At 52.3% G+C, this 11,873-nt stretch overlaps 1 long non-coding RNA gene across 4 annotated transcripts in view; it reads right to left on the bottom strand.

Annotated features, from left to right (window-relative positions):
• The window catches only part of LOC144243265 (uncharacterized), a 40,557-nt gene extending 30,458 nt beyond the window's left edge, over nucleotides 1-10,099 (bottom strand). For all 4 annotated transcript variants that reach the window (XR_013338593.1, XR_013338592.1, XR_013338591.1 and 1 more), the window contains exon 1: nucleotides 9,833-10,099. This is a non-coding gene — a long non-coding RNA (uncharacterized LOC144243265). The remainder of the gene's footprint in view (nucleotides 1-9,832) is intronic.
• Between the last annotated feature and the right edge of the window lie 1,774 nt (nucleotides 10,100-11,873).

Genomic DNA, 11,873 nt, shown 5'->3' on the forward strand with positions numbered 1-11,873 from the left:
TGATGGTGATAGTGTGAAGCAACAGACCTCATTCACACTGTTGGTAGGAGTGCTAAGCTGCATCCTAGATATACCCTAGGTGTTCACCCAAGATACATGAAAACATACATCCACACAAAATCCTACATAGGCATGTTAATTCATGATCCCCAAAGACTAGAAACAAGCCAAATGTCCAGCAGCAGGTGAAAGGAGGGACTGACTGTGGTACGTCTATGCAGGGCCGGGTGTCAGGGGCATTGTGCTGAGCAAAAGAAGCCAGCCTCACGCTGTGCGGCCTGCGAGGCCATCCCTGGACGCGCTGGAGGAGGCAAAACTGCAGCAACAGAAAAAGATCGTAGTTGCTGCAGGCTGAGGGTAGAGGGGCAGAGGCTGGCTCCAAAGCCAGACTGGGGGACTTTTGGGAAGATGGAAATGTCCTTCTATAGCTTGATTGCGCTGATGGTTACACACCGGCCAGTGCTGCACAATTCATAGAACTTCACGCCTAAAGGAATGGATTTTGTTTTGTGCAAAGTGGACCTCAATCAACGTGACTTTTTAGAATGTCAGCCCCGTGTAAGACTCAGCTCATAACTGTGAGCTATTGGGTCCATGTGGGCAGAGAGAGAGAGAGGGAGACACAGAATCTGAAACAGGCTTCAGGTTCCGAGCTGTCAACACAGAGCCCGATGTGGGGCTTGAACCCATGAACTGTGAGATCATGACCCGAGCCAAAGTCAGACGCTTAACTGACTGAGCCCCCCAGGAGCCCCTGTCTGACATATTTCATTTAGCATGACACCCTCAGAGTCCATCCAAGGCTTTCTGTCCTTTGTCTCTTTGATCTGCTTTAAGTTTACCTTCTGTCACCAGTTAGTCTTGACTCAGGCCACCTTCTGCGACCTTGCTAGACACTGGCCACCTCTGGTGAAAATGGGTCACCAAGCTCGCTGACACGTGGGGGGCAGACTCTCTTTGGGGGGCAGAGCCTCAGCTGCCCGCGCTGGGGATGGGGATGAGCCAGATGTGCCCGGGAGGGTCTTTCTCCGAATCCCCAGGGGAAGGGAAAGGACCAGTTTCCGGAGTCCCAAAGCAGAGACTGCACCCCAGTGTGTCAGGTTTCCTTGGTGAGATTCCTCCACGGGGAGAAGAGCAACAAGCTTTCAAACAGCAACCCCTCCACCCACCCACTCCCCGCCCCAGGGAAGAGGTCACTGCGCACACAGACCTGCCAGGGCAGGCTGCCCCTCACTTAAACATGGCTCTTTTCAGGCCCTGAATAGGGTTCCTTTATTCAAGGCTTTTGAAGGAAGACACACCCTTTTCCTCCCGGCTGTGCCCTTACTTGGATTAAGTCCCTGGCCAGCTCCACACACGGGTCCGCAGGAGATGGACCCAGAGCCGATGGCCAGCGTCTTCCGGAATAGCCCGGAAAGACCAAGTGCCCGGCCCACAGGGGCAGAAACCTGGCAAGTCCCAGCCTTGCAAGTCGGGGGCCCCAGAGTGGCCCCCACCCCCCCAGTGCCTGTGCTGCCTACAAAGTCTCTTGTAAATCTTCACATTGGACGCCAGCAGCTACAAGACATGAGACTTCCCTCAACAGTGGGTATCCCTGCTTTTCCGTGTAGCAAAAGCCTGGCAGCACAGAGCCCATGGACCCATGGGGCGGCCCCCACGGAGCTGGGGAGAGGTGCTCCCGGCAGCCTGCCTCGTCTTCCCGCCCAGCTCTGTGGGGACCAGGCCCACTCAGCCTGGTTCCAAACTTACCTTGTCCACAACCCCCCTGAACCTACCAGGCCCATCGCGCTTCCCTTGCCTGTTTCTTAAACAAACCAAATTCACTGCCAACCCCAGGGCCTTTGCACACGCTGCCCTGCCCGACTGCTCACTCCCAAGGTTGTGGGCGGCCCCCATAGCTTTCTGCTCAAGTAGCAGCTCTTGAGAGACCCTCAGACACACTGTTCTTTTCTTGTTTCCCTTACTTCTTCTGTTGTGTTTTGTCTTTCTGTCTTCATTGCTCCCCCCTCCCTCTTTTTTCTCTCTCCCCCCTCCCTCCCATCTTTTCTCCCTTCCTCCATCCTTCCTATTTTTTTCTTCTCAGCATCAATATCAGAGTCTCTGAAAGTACAAAGTTGCATCCATGTCCACTCACTGAGGAGATCCTCAATTGTCCCTTCTGCCGCCCACATTCCTCTTTTCTGACTAATAAAACCAAACAGATGCCGTTTTTACACAGGAAAACTCCCTCTGTGCAGAAATCATTGTCCTTTGTCTGAAGGGTCACCAACTTCCATGAGTGCCCTGGGCCCCTGCACACNTCACCACCATCATCACCACCATCACCATCACCACAACCACCACCACCATCATCACCACCATCACCTCCACCACCACCACCATCACCATCATCACCACCATCACCATCACCACCATCACCACCACCATCACCCTCAGCATCACCACCACCACCATCATCATCACCACCATCACCATCACCACCATCATCACCACCATCACCATCACATGACCTCACCATCATCACATGACGTCACCATCACCAGCACAGGAATCGTCTAGTGAGCCTGGACTACGTGACGTATACGAGGCACTATATGTCCTTTCCCCAATCTTCCCAACAACCCTTCACGGAAGCTTTAATTACTTCCATTTCCCAGACTTGGAAACTAAGACTTGAGAGATTACATAACTTGCCCTGGCGTTCTGAGCACAGACAGCCAAATCCCCACCTTCCGTGGTACCTAGCTGCGTGACCTCCAGCAAATTCTTTACGTGGCTGATCCTCAGACCCTACCTTATGGGTGCCCGATGCACTGTGTTTTCCTGGGGATGAGAGGGACGACGAATACAGAGCGCTCAGCCCTCGATAAACGCTGCCGTTGCTGTCCTGCTGCCCCCAGCCGCTGCCAGAGGAGGAAGGGGTGGGGGGAGCGAATCTCCCCGAGGGGTTGGAACAAAGGTCTCACACAGTCAGCCTGTGGGAGCTGGCACACGTGTAGAACCACTGATGAAACCATAAAACCTCAGCAAGCCTGCCACACACCCCCTCGAAAAATGTAAGTCAACACAGATCCAGCCCTTTCTACACGGGCCGTCAAGCCACAGCCTGTCTCTTCCTGGGCTGGACTCGGCCTGATCAGCCTGATCCGAGGCACAGAAAGGGACAGCTGGCAAACCCCAAGCCTACCTCTGAGTAGGGCCACGTTATGCTTTCTGTGACATCGGTATGAAGACGTAACCAAAGCTGCTTCTGCGGTTTTACCTAAACGAGGAACACAGCAGTCAGCAAGCACACGGCAAGCTGGGGGCAGAGGAAGTGCAGTGGGCAGTGAAAGTCACCCGGCCTTGCGTGGTCAGCCACAGAGAGCTGGAAGGGAGGACCTTTATGCCACTACCACTTCCAAGCGCAACTTACTGAGCTCCTTCTATTGACCTGGGCTCAGGGCTAACGCCAGACCCGGCAAAGCTTTTCTGGAAAGGGCCAGATGGTAAATATTTCAGGCTCTGCAAGGGACATGGCCTCCGTCGTCACTCTTCCATCCTGCCCTTGTGAGCAGACAGTCTGCAGCACTTTTGACAATATGTCGATGAATGTGTGCTCCCTGGACACTTGTTTACAAAAGCAGGTATTGCGTAGATCTGTCGCACAGGCCATAGTTCACCAACGGCTGGGCTCGGGGACTTGGATGCACAGTATTGTTTAAACACCTTCCCGACACGTATCGGCACCTGCTTGCCTTCCTGACACCGGCCTCTGTCTGCCCCCAGCCAGGCTCTTTGTTCAGTCAACCCAGCACCTAGAAAACTCGATTCTCAATGAAGATTGATTCAATGAAGTATTTCAACCTCCAGCTTGCAGGTAAAAAACAGCAAAACAAAACAAAAAACCGTTCAGGTGTGGAGAGAAGCAGTAACTTGCCTAAGGTCATAAAGCTAGACAAAGAAAGACCGAATTCTTCAAAGATTTTGCTCAGGGAATTTGCTGTTGTAAAACCACGGCGGCTGCGAAGGTAAAGACTTAACGAGGCCAGCCAGGTAAGGGGAATGGCGTGTAAATGAAGCAGGCCAGGGGCAGGACGATAGGGAGTGGTGGGGACTGTGGCAAACTGTAGCATCGCATCCTGTCTAAAGGCAGTGCTGGTCCTCAGCTCCAGGCAACTGTGGCCAGGTCACCTCCGGGGCCAGCGTGGCCGGGTCTTCTGGTTTTCCTAGAGGAGCCGGAAACCCATGCTTTCATATGAAATATTCCAATTCTTAAATGTTGGCAAGCGTTTGGTTTTCTTTTTTTGTAAACTCTGTCCTGGCCAAAGAAAACATGCCATTGCTTTGTGGCCTCTGGCTTAAAACTATTACATACTTGCAAAGTTTTATCCATGAAAGTTTTCTTCTTCAGTGCACCGGTCCGTCTGTAAAGCCAGCCTTTGGATTGCCAGATGCACAGAATTAGAAATCTGGCAACAAGAGTGGGCCGTTTGTCCAGAACATTCTCCCACCCTGATCTCTTTTAACATGAAGAGAAATCAGAACCAAGTCATGGAAATAGATTTCCTTTTCTAATTTTTAACAACTGTCTTCAGAAGGCAGATAGGGCCCCTAAGGAAACTTGTAGAACTCTCCGTCTTTAAATGAAGATCAGGGCCCACACCTACCTGGGGCTAACTCCACAAGAAGATACAAGGTACCTTCCCGTCTCTCCAAGTAAGAATGCCTCCTCCTGGGGGGTGAACATCGGTGGTTTAGTCCTTCCCAATGCCCTGCCCCCACTCCCATAAATGACTCCCTCCTACCTTTGGGGGGCTGCCCCTTGTCCCTCCCCCTGTGTGGTTCTGGTTGGGTCTTCAGTCATATATTTCCCCAGTACCTCCTTTAGAGGGACTAGTAATCCAGGCCTGGCCAATCACACACGGTATTCCAACTCCCTGGACATTCTGATTGGTCAAGGCATGTTCACATGAACCAGGCTGGACCAATCCAAGCCCGGCCCTGGGATTTTATCGGCAGACCCTGAGAACTCCAAGCTCTCTAGTGCCTCTGTGCTTGCCTTGGGCAGGATGTTTTGATGTAAGCCTGTCTGCCAATGTCATGATCCTCCGCACCTTTGCACAGCTTCACTAAAGAAGTCCCTCTATAGAAGAATAGCAAGAGGCCAGATAGAGAGAAGAGAGACAGAAAAGGGGGGGGGGGAGGAGGTTCTGATGACAACACAGGAATCCACGAATCCAATCCTACGCTTCCCACTTCTGTGAGCCAAACCATGACCTTTCTGACTTTAACTAGTTTTGATGGAGGTTTATACCAGAAACCAAAACGTTCTGCCCCCTAAATGCCCCATTGGTGTCAGTGATAGCAAAACGCCAGCCTGCTGCTCTGAGGGGGCTCAAGATCAAAGGCAGCTCCTTCCAGAAATCAGCCTCACAGAAAGAATTAAAGAGAGATGGCCTATTGGCTGGACCCCACTTCAGGGTTTTAAGAATACCAATGTATTCTTAATGTAGGAATACCAATGCATAGATGTGTCCGCCAAAATATTCTTCATCGCTGAGAAAAAAGCAAACAAGTTATCTGGATGATTTGGCTGGAACAGGCTTGGCATTTTTTTAAAGTCCTGTGCTTTGGGGCGCCTGGGTGGCTCAGTTGGTTGAGCGTCCAATTCTTGATTTCAGCTCAGGTCATTATCTCAGGGTCATACGATTGAGCCCCGCATAGGGCTTCACACTGGTCATGGTGCTTGCTTGACATTCTCTCTCTCTCTCTCTCTCGCTTGCTCGCTCGCTCTTGCTCTCTGCCCCTTGCCCCCACTTGTGCACTCTTTCTCACTCAAAATAAAAAGTAGGGGCACCTAGATGGCTCAGTCAGTTAAGCATCCAATTCTTGCTTTCGGCTCAGGTCATGATCTCACGGTTCATGGGTTCGAGCCCTGCACCAGGCTCCATGCTGCTCAGGATTCTCTCTCCCTCTCTCTCTGCCCCTCCCCCACTCTCACACTTCCTCTGAAAATAGATACACTTTAAAAAATTAAATTAAATTAAAAATAAAAACAAAGTCCTGTGTTTTAATTTAAAAATCAAGAAAGAAAAGGGGCACCTAGGTGGCGCAGTCGGTTAAGCGTCCAACTCTTGAGCTCAGCTCAGGTCATGATCTCACGATTTGTGAGTTCGAACCCCGCATCAGGCTCTGCGCTGAGGGCGTACAGCTGCTTGTGGTCCTGTCTCTCCCTCTCTCTGCCCCTCCCAGGTTGTGCTTTCTTTCTCTCAAAATAAATAGATAAACTTAAAAAACACAACCTATGAGGCAGTCTGGCGTTCTCCTCCATGGCATACTGATAATTGATACTTGTCTTAATTTATCTGAAAAGGGCTTCTAGGGGCGCCTGGGGGGGCTCAGTCAGTTGAGCATTCAGCTTGGCTCAGGTCATGATCTCACGGTTCGTGGGTTTGAGCCCCGCGTCGGGCTCTGTGCTGACAGCTCGGAGCCTGGAGGCTGCTTCGGATTCTGTGTCTCCCTCTCTCTTTGCCCCTCCCCTGCTTGTGCTCTCTCTTTCTCCCTCAAAAATAAATAAACAGTAAAAAAATTTTTAAAAAGGGCTTCTAATGAGCTATGAAGGGCATACCCTGTTTGAGCTGTGGCTGCATGCGCCCCTTGGCACATCGCTGCCTGCCCCAGACATGCCCACCTTGGGAAGCGGGATACAGGCTCTGGCCTTCAAGCCAAGAGGCAATACGGCAGGGAACCCTAAGGGCGATCCTCTAGAACAGTGCAGTCGCCTTCCTCTCACATGCCCCCCACCCCGCAGCTCACCCGCACACGTTCCTATCGAGGCAGCTTGGGGACCAGCTTGGGGACCGCCACCTAATCTTCGAAGGAAAATCTCATCACACCAACCCAGATTAGTGTCCCGGGGGTATTAGCAGCCTCTGTGGCTCCTCAGCTGGCCCCACCTCAAATCCAGCTCTGCCTCCAACAGCCTGTGTGCCCAGCTTGAGAAGGAAAATATGTACCTCTTTCTTCTCGCCTTCAGTCAGATGAGTGAATACAAAACTCCCTCAAAGGGGGGGCGCCTGGGTGGCTCAGTCGGTTAAGCGTCCAACTTCGGCTCAGGTCATGATCTCACGGTTCGTGGGTTCGAGCCCCGCGTCAGGCTCTGTGCTGACAGCTCAGAGCCTGGAGCCTGTTTCGGATTCTGTGTCTCCCTCTCTCTCTGACCCTCCCCTGCTCAGGCTGTCTCTCTCCCTCCCAGAAAGAAATAAAACATTAAAAAAAAAATACTCCCTCAAAATGGTGGTATGGGGCAGTCATGTACGCACATCAATACCATTTCACCAGCCCCACCTGAGTGTCTGTTATGTGGGAGGCCCTGGAGATGCCAAAGGGTGGAACGCAGTGGGTCCCCAGTGAGATCCCGGGCTCGAGTCAGCAGTGACCCTGCCGGGAGGTGCACGGTGGAGACACGATCGGTGTTTGGTGCTGTGAGTCCACAGGGACCTAATGGAGCCTTTGCATCCCATTTGCTGAGCATTGTATAGATTTGAGACTCAAGATCTGGACATGAAAGCCAGCTGCGTGGAGGCAAAGGAAAGAGGCTTCTATTCCAGCCCTATCGGAGTGCTTCGCACATAGAGGGGTTCAGGATTCTTCTGTCTACAGAGAAACACAGTAATGATTCATCCCTTTCCATTTCATGTACTCAACAACGTGGGTGAAAATTTATTGAGCGGCCCTGTTAGGAGCTCAGCACTATTGTAGAAACTAGGGATGTAGTGCAGAATAGGAGCGAGTCTCTGCCCGGGAAGAATACTCTCTTGCGCTGGAATAACACTGTACTGCCCGTGGTAACAGAATAACGGGCCTCGAGTACTCACCCTGCACCGAGCTGCGCTGCGTTCTAAGTAGGTCGCAGAGCTGCGAAGTGGCAGAGCCGGGTTATCGAACTTAGAAAGTCTGGCCCCTGCGTCTACCATCCATTAACACTACTACCCCACTAATTATTATTATTATTATACTCATTTCAATTTCATGAGCTGTCACGTCCCAGGCGCTATCCTAAGCAGCTATGTATACACTCAAGTATGTATCGAGCAACTGAGGCTTATACAGAATAAGGAGCTCGCCCAGGTTCGCAGTGCTGGTATGAGGCAAAAATAAGACCAAAACCCGCGTATTCCTGACCCATGCACTTGGCCGTTTAAACATGCACACTACCGCCTCCCCAGGATATAATTTTGGTTATTTGGGATGTTTAAACAGACCCAAAGAACATTGAAACAAATCATCCATATTAAATTTTGGGCGGCAGCCCCTCAATTATTACATTTCTCTGCTCTCCCATCCCAGAAACTGGTATCTTCTTATGGGCTCGCCTGGGGGGCCACTAAAATGAAGATCAACACAGCTCCCAGAGCAAATATCACTTTTCACTTTTGGAAAAGAACCTGACTTTGCCTCAGGGAGAAGGCGGTGCCTTTTGCTCTGATCTGGAAAGAGGAAAAGAAAGCAAGAAGAAAGCGTTTTGTAAGTGACGACTCATGCTTTCTCAGCAAAGCTCGCTCTTCCCCCGCCTCCCCTGGCGTGTCTGAGCCCCGCAGCTGGCCCGACTGCCTCCCTCCCAGGCCGCCTGCCTCACCGGTGGCTAAGCCTGAAGGTGAAGGCGGCTGGTGAGCAAGCCCTGGAGCCTCCATGGAGGGCAGGGAGGGCGGGCAGAGGTACCTTCATTATGCGAAAGTTCCTTCCCACCCCAAAGGCAGGTGACACCCACAGCCCCGCCCCCCGCAGGCCCCGGTCATCTTTCCTGGCCATCGATTGGGCCCCTTGGGTCACCAGGCTGGGAAGACTACTGGGACTCGAACTCAGACAACATCACGGCCGACGGTGGCAGAAGCTTCCACAAGCTCAGATCCGTTCTAGACAGGAGAGGCTGTCCAGTTCCTTCTTGCAGGGGTGCCTTCGTCCCTTCCCCCACCGCCTCTTTCACTGGCTCCTGCTCAGCCTCCAAATCTCAACGCCTGCCGCCTCCTCCTCCGCCTGTGACGGCCTTTCCCCCAAATTCCCCGGCGGCTGGTTCTTTCCAATCAGTGAGTGCTCCTCTGGGGCACCTTCTTGGGGCACCCCCTCCCCGCTCCCACCTGGTCATCCCTCTCTGCCACCTTACCCTGCTGTCTTGTCTTTTTGGCGCTGACCCCACAAAGTCAGCATCAGAAGGAACTCTCAGGCCTTTCCAAGTCCCGGGAACTTGCCTATTGGAAGGATTCACGGTGCTCTGCTTACCTGTCGTTCACACACACGCACACACGCACGTGCACACACACGAAGATCGGTGACTCCAGGCTCGCCGCAACGCACTCACTTAGTGGAAGAAACCCGGGGAGCAGGAAATCCCAAAGAATGATTCCCCGTTTCCAGCGGGCTTGAAAGGGTCCCGCGTGGACCCAGCCCCACCCCAGCGGAGTCTGGAACCCAGGAAGGGAGGCTCCGTCTGCCAGAAGCCTCCCTCCGCAAACTCTCAAACCCCAGACCCGAAGACAGTCCGCCAAAGGCGCTGGTTAGGAAGCTTTGGAGAAAGGAGCACGGGCCCGAGGGCCAGCCCCACCGCGTGCCCTGGGGGCGAGCCACCTCGCCTCCCTGTGCCTCAGTTTCCTCCTCTGTGAAAGGAGGCCTCTGGGAGGATGACAGGTAGCCGCACGCTCAGCCCAGGGCCCCGCACTTAGCGAGCGCTCAACACACCGCGGCTGTTGACACCAGTTATTAAAACCTCTGTCTCACGAGCTTCGAGGGAGCTTTTCCCTTGAAAACCTCCCCGCTTCCGTCTCCCCCGGCTCTGCTTGCACGTGAGACTCACCCGGGTGCGTCCGCTTCCGTCCCGCAGCGCCGCAGACTTGAAGTCCAGTTTGCTGCTGGAGTTGCCCTTGGGCTTTTATTTTTATGAGTTTTCCCCCTTTTCCTTCTTCTTTCTTTCAAAAAAATAAATCATTTTATTTTCGTAGAAGAGTTCATGTTTTGCCAAGGAGAAAACAAGCAAAAATGGCCTCCAAACCGTAGCAGTTCCGGCGGTCCCCTGGGCCCCGGGGAAAGGTGCGGTCTGGGAACGTGAGGCGACTCCGGAGCGAAGATGAAGATGCGGGCCGGGGGGGCGGGGGGCACGGGCCCCAGGCCGCGGCCGGAAGCCGGAAGCTGGAAGGGAAAGTCAGGCCGGCCCCACGGCCCCTCCCCACGGCCCGCCCCCAGGGGGAGGTGACAAACCCACCTGCTGAGAGCCTGCCTTGGGGGCGGGACACTGCAGGCTCGCGGCAAATCCGCAGCTCGGTCCTAAGGGCAACGGCCTCCGCCTGCTCACGCAATCCACCAATCCAGGCGCTTTCTCCCTGCCTTCCACCGTGATTGGTTCAGGTCGCTCAGACCTGAGCCAATCAGCACACGGCATTCCATGGGCCGCAAGCATTGGTCAGAAGTGTCCAATCAGGGGAGTCTGGGTGGCTCAGTCGGTTAAGTGTCCCACTTGGGCTCAGGTAGTGATCTCACATTGCGTAGGTTCGAGCCCCGCATCAGGCTCTGTGCTGCCGGCTCAGAGCTGAGAGCCTGCTTTGAATTCTGTGTCTCCCTCTCTCTCTCTGCCCCTCCCGCCTGTGCTCCCCGCCCCCCCGCCTCTCCCCTGCTCACGCTCTAAATAAACAAACAAACAAATAAATAACTTTTTTACAGAAAGAATTAAAATGGTAGAATTCAGGCAGACACTTGGCTGGCTCACTCCGTAGAATGTGAGTCCAAGCCCCACGTTGGGCGTGGAGCCTACTTAAAAAAGGGGGGTCTCCCTGTGTGGCTTGGTTGTTTAAGTGTTGGACTTTTCGATTTCTGCCCAGGTCATGATCTCGGGTTCTGGGGATTGAGCCCCTCATTGGGCTCTGCACTGACAGCATGGAGCCTACTTGGGATTCTTTCTCTCCCAAATTCTCTCTCAAAAAATAAATAAACATTAAAAAAAAAAAAAGTAAGATTCATACCCAAATCCATTAGCTCCAAAGCCCACATAAACTATACTGCCTCCCATGCCATTATCATAATCACACTTGGCATGTATGCTTTGGGGCCCAGAGATGGAGACACCTCAAAAGGATAGCAGTGATTGTATTACTTGGTAGGATAATAGATTGTATCCTTGGTAGGCTAATAGATGATTGGTGTGTGTCTGTTTTTCTACATAGTTCCAAAGAAAGAGTGCAGTGACAAAGACAAAAATGAAAACCACAGCTGAAAGCAATTGGAAACTTTACAAATGTCTCTTGAAAATGCCCAGGGGAGGAATGTTATCAGAATGATGAGCAAAACCATTTGACATGCGTCTCTGTATTGATTGCTTTGGGGATTTTCCTGGACCTATTGAGAAAAAGAACCCATCTTTCCCTTGAGTTTGCAATAAAGTTCTATGAGCTGTTGACAGCTACCTCACAGAGAGTCTAGAAAGCAGAAGAGAGAGAGAAAAGTTGAGAAAGTGAGACAGTGAGAAAGACAGCAAGGAAGGCTGAGAGAGAGTGAGCTGGTGACATCATGGAAGCTCATGGAACCAGGCTTGCCTGCCTCCTAGACTTTCTCTTTTATGAGAGATTACACATTACCATTTTTGTTTAAGCTAGTTTGCACTGGGTTTCAGTTAAGTATCAAGAAAAAGAATTGGGGAGCCTGGGTGACTCAGTTGGTTAAGCATCCAACTCTTGCTTTCAGCTCAGGTCATGATCTGTTTCATGAGTTTGAGCCCCGAGTTGGGCTCTGCGATGTCAGCGCAGAGCCTGCTTGGGATTCTGTCTCTCTCCTCTCTCTCTCTGCCCCTCCCCGACTCACAGTGTCTGTCTCTTTCAAATAAATAAATAAACTTTAAAAAAAAAGAA

The sequence above is a fragment of the Crocuta crocuta genome, unplaced genomic scaffold (genome assembly GCF_008692635.1).
Source record: "Crocuta crocuta isolate KB4526 unplaced genomic scaffold, BGI_CrCroc_1.0 scaffold27, whole genome shotgun sequence".
Lineage (NCBI taxonomy): Eukaryota > Metazoa > Chordata > Mammalia > Carnivora > Hyaenidae > Crocuta > Crocuta crocuta.